Source organism: Ruditapes philippinarum, unplaced genomic scaffold (assembly GCF_026571515.1).
Source record: "Ruditapes philippinarum isolate M1 unplaced genomic scaffold, ASM2657151v2 ctg5421_1_1_1_1, whole genome shotgun sequence".
Lineage (NCBI taxonomy): Eukaryota > Metazoa > Mollusca > Bivalvia > Venerida > Veneridae > Ruditapes > Ruditapes philippinarum.
The window spans coordinates 26,640-32,170 of record NW_026859801.1 but is presented as its reverse complement, the minus strand read 5'-3'; positions in this window follow the sequence as shown (position 1 = coordinate 32,170).

Here is a 5,531-nt window from a genome sequence, read left to right as displayed (position 1 = left end):
GATAGGAGCTTGAGTCTGGATAGGAGCTTGAGCCTAGATAGGAGCTTTCAAGAGCCTGGATTTTTTCGAAATTAATAATTAAGTAGCACAACTTAACAAAGATTTCCAACATATATTTTGATAGATAAAACAATAGGTTGTTTTTAATTCTATTGGAAAAAAATGATACTGAATTTTGTTTTTCGTTTTTGTAGAAAACACATTATTTTCTCAAAAATCTACTAGTAGTCTATCAAACTTATCTTTCAATTATGGTGGGGAATCACGTGATATGGAGACCACATGACATGGTATCGCAGCATTTGATAATCTTTCAGATTAAGATGTCCACCTTGGAAATCTGTGTCAATATCTTTTGTTTAACTGAACATATTTTGTTGAGAGCACGCAGAGTATGCGTAACTGACAGGACTTGCAGTAGCCACCAATAACATTATATTAAACAATATTGTACTTTTTCAGGAGAATCCACCAATTTTAAGTTTAAAGGAACATAATGCTTTTGTGAGTAAAATTTCAATTACTGAATAATCAGATCAAGATCATACTTATCCTCTTATTGAACAAAATGGCTCTTTTCCGCATTACTATTCTTCAGAAATTATTTTTTTATCCAAACATACTCTACCTTCAATTATTACATTTGCGCTACATGAGCGCAATATATTTATAGCGTATTTCGAAGATTTTCTTTCATGTCTGCAAATTTTTACATCAGATATCTACTTGATGTCATTGGAGTGAATACAAATAAAGTTTACAAATGCATAATGGACTTTAAGATACCATGTTACGCGGTCACCATATCAATGATTCTCCACCATGTCAATGATAAAATACGCATATTAAGATCACAGAAATGCAATACCCCTTATGTCTTGTATGGCTTTCAGAAAAAAAAATAGTTTTTTGGCCTAAGACTCATTTAATGTTGAGGCAATCATTTATGAAATTCCACTCATAATGTCATTGTGCCCGAATACCTTTTTTCGAAGACCGTGTCTCTGCCGCCTTTGCATCAAAAATGAAAATACACATGTATAAACGGATGCATTCATTGGTCGTGTGAAAACCTTAGACTAATGAAAATACTCCGTACACTAAAATGAAGAGAAGAGCACTCTGCAGAACCATTACTTGCATTACGATTTGAAATTTGACATATCGGAAAACGATTTGTTATAGTTTTATAATATGATGTTTTGATTGAACAGTTATTACAAATAATAATATAATTTGATAATATTTATATGCGCAATACAAAAAATATTCATTCATTTCGAATAAACTGCCGTTTAATTGACAAAAACCCTGAGGTCAGGTCTCTGTCGAGTTAAACTTGCGGTGACTTCGAGATTGCATGTCCTCTTATAAATTGAAAAACACTTCAAAAACACGAATAAAAATATCGCCATCGTCTCTAGACCTTTCGCGGTTACTCCCCTTTCTTATTTTGTGGCGTCGAAATTCCCGATTCCCGGGATGTAAAAACCGGCCAAAGTCTATTACCCGGGACCCGGATTCCACAATTTTGTCAAATTCCCGCCTGTCAGGAATGGTCTTCTGGCTAAAGCCCCGTGTATGCCCATAACCCAACCTTACCCCCCCCCCCCCCGAACGGGCAAAACATTAATGGGTGCATTATTTTGATGAAAAATTAAATTTTCGATGTCGCACCCTGCTTGCTTTTCGCTAAAAGCGTTCGTTAGATCCCTCGCACAACCTGTAAATAACAAATTCATTTTTTTTAAACTACCACAAATGCGGCAAATTATAAAAATAATAGTTTCTTTCACTTTTTGTTATATTTTATATACTTTTCACCTTACATATGAATAAACATAGAAATTTAGTAAAAATATTTTATGCGACATAACTAATGATTACCTTTTTATAGTAGTCTTTGTTGACTGTCGCCGATCTTGTCACCGCATGTTGCAACAGCATACACTGGCTATTCATGAAGAAAATATACATAACTTTCTACGCCGACTTGCAGGTTTTCGCCTTCTTGGGGAGGAGGTGATGAAGGTCGCTTCCACACCATCGACTCTCGTTTACTCTCCGGTTCGTAAAAAAAAGTTCACCCACGTCTCATCCGTAGTGATAATGCACCTTAGGAATCGTTGGCCGTCTCTATCATATCGCCGTAAAAATTCTCGGGAAGCGTCTACACAGGTTGCTTTGTTTTCATCTGTAAGTAGCCTAGGTACCCAGCGGGCGCATACCGTATCCATATTAAATCCTTCGTCACTATATTATGAACAGTTCCAAGACAAAGCCCGACGGTGTCTGCGATATCATCAATCGACGTTCTCCGATCTTTGGCGATGACGTCCTTCACATCTTGGATTGAGCGCTGATCGTTACCCGATCTCTCGCTTCGTGCACTATCGGTAATTTCCGTCTGACCTTCCCTAAAACGCTTGTGCCAGTCAAACACATGTGTCCTAGAACAATTATGAACATCCTCCTTCTGATTCAAAAACTTCCAGGTATCAGTCAGAGTCATTCCTGACCTCGCACAGAATTTTATTAATGCCCGCTGCTCCGTACATTTTTCTGAGGTTGTCTTTTTTTCGTATAGAAATTTTCACGTGGCTTGAATAATCGTGCACAGAATGGCGATACGTCATCCGATCACGCTGAAATTTTGCAGTTGTTTACTTGTAACGTTTAGCTGACGTCATGTACAAAAATCACGACGTTCTGGCGCCAGTATTTTGTGACATTCATGAAAGAGTATTATTCACTTCTAGAAAAATCAAATTAATTCTGAAAAGCTCCGTACACAGGTTGCGGGCATATTTCCAAATATTTACTAAATTAATTTCTTTTCATACATGTTGCTACTCAAATTAATTAAAAATACCTTCATGGTAAATTTCATGACAATCGGACGTCAATAATCTTTTTAAATAGACCAGTTCGGGTCCTTTTGGACTATACCTCGTACATTGGATTCCGATTCACGTAAAACCGGTGCTTCTATATTTCCACAAATTGTAAAAATTGATCCTTTGCATCATATGACAACTTTTTGCTGAAAAGAGTTCTATAAAAATCTTTAATTTCCTTTTATATTAACTTTTGATCATTTAAAATACTACCGTCATCTTTTTGAATCTCTAGTATAGTTTTAGTTATGTAATTGTTTTTTTCTAAACCGCAAACAAAAAATTGAAGGGTTTTCTCCTTCTAACGTCCATTTTGCTTTTGACCTTATAAGATAACCTTGAAGCTGAATATTATTAAGTTCTTTTAAATTATTTTGCAATTCTTGCTATCGATTAAGTTTATCGTCTGACAAGTTTGATTCGATTTCATGTAGTTCATTTATATTATACTTTTTTCATCATTTCTTTCTTAAAAGTGTTCTAAAAACAACTGATCGTTTATCGTAAGCTGAATTTCATCATTTGATATTTCCGATATATTTTAAAGGTTATATATAGGTAAAGCACACTGTTTTTTAATATCAATTATTTGTGTCTGTATTTTATTCAAACAATGTTTATCTTTTAAAAGGGAATTATTTGTTGTCCATAGACCTTTTCCGTGTATTAAATCATTAAACTTTATCTTCATTATAACAATTGAATGATCTGACTAATAGCTTGTCTCAATGTTGATATTTTCTACAAAAGGAAAAAATTGATTCAGTTACCAGGAAAAAAATCAAGGCGTGCTTGTTGGAGTGGAGTCGGTTTACGCCAAGTGTATCTGTTTAGATTTAAAATTAATCTCTGAATGGATCAAAAAGATTTCGCTGATTTATTTATTTTTTTGTAATATAAAATTTCTAGCTTTATTACTATTTACAAATTTATAGTTGTAATAATCTTTCTCAGGATCTAAAACTAAGTTCAAATCTCCACACAAGATATAAGAATCGTTTCCTATTCTGTCAATGATATTAAACAATTCACTGTACAAAATGGTTGATCTGTATTTGGACCGTAAAGATTTATAAGGGTTATTTTTTTTTCAATTGTGAAGTCTACAAGGTTAGCTTTTAAGAAAAGCTAGTAGCGACTCGCAGGGTTGTGTTTAAATGTAAAAATGACAGTTCTGTTAGCTGAAAAGACTTCAGCGAACATCAAAATAAAAGTGACATATAAAGTTATGGAAGCCAGTTCTCTCAGTTTAACAAAGAGAAATACGATGCATGTAAACAGAGTAAATACATACACTAAATACAGGTGGGGATCGCCTATAGAAAAGCCAGGATCCGGGATCATATTAAACATATAGTAATCCCGGGAATTGACAACCTGTTCTTGGCGTTATCGACACAGAATCAGACTTGTAATGTTCAAATAATGTTACTCCTATCAATATAATTATGAGTATATTGTACCTTTAAAAATATTAAAACAAACGTTTCATTAGGACAGATTATCATTTCCCTATGAAATCATTACAATACGTGTACAATATTTTAAACAGAATATCTTTGATCTAACATATCACATTTAGAAAAACCGGGATGGTATTAGATATAAAGCGATCCCGGGAATTAACCACTGCCAAGTCATATTAAAAACAGCCGGGATCGTATTAACCCATTACGCGATATACACGCCTTTTAACGCCTTTTTCACCCCCCCCCCCTTTTTTGTTGTCTCAAATGGTGAAAAAATGACTTATTTAGGCCCCAACACTTTTTCTTGATTGAGAAATGTTGTTTAAAAAAGTGACCACTTTTTCGGCGCGGCCCCCAACCAAAAGATACACCAGGGAGTTGCCAGAAGGGGGATGTGCCCCCTTCTGTTTGGGGGGGGGATGAAGGGGGCACATTATTTATTATCATTATTCTGCATTTCTACCTTCTTATCTAATCTGTTTATTTCTTCTTTTAATTTATCATTCTCTACCTCCTTATCAAAAAGTCTTGATTCCAAAATGTCAATTCTTTTATCTACGGATTTTAGAAGTTCTTCTTTCATTTCAGCAATTGTTTCTTTAATCAGTGTACGTATTGAGCCGTCGTCTTTTTGCATTACGTTTGCAAGTTTCTTATTGATTTGAGATAGTTCTTGTTTGATCGTCTGCAGCGTCATTTCGCTTTCTTTGTGTTCATGTTTTTCTGACATTTTTACTAGGATATCTTGCTCTGTATTATTTGTAGGATTTTTCTTATTAGGTTTCTTCTTAGGGTTTATTACTGGGGATTCATTGATGCTAGAATAGACTTCACTAGTACTACTAACTGCACTGCGGTTTCTTTTATTATTGTTACTCATAACTTTTCACAACTTTTCGCACACCCTGTACTTCTTGGTATTTCGAGCGTGACTCGTGTACAATGTTCTATTTTATGAACTTTTAGGAAAAACTTCAAAAAGTCATTTCAACCTATCAACTTGTTTTTTGTTAATGCAAACACATTTTAGTTTAAGTTTGATACCTTTTCAATATTTTATGAATCACCTATTGTATTCCTTGTCCAACAGTGTAAAAAAACAGTTTATTTACGGAGCGAGATGAAAACATGACTCCCTATATTCAATATTTTTATTCAAAAGAAT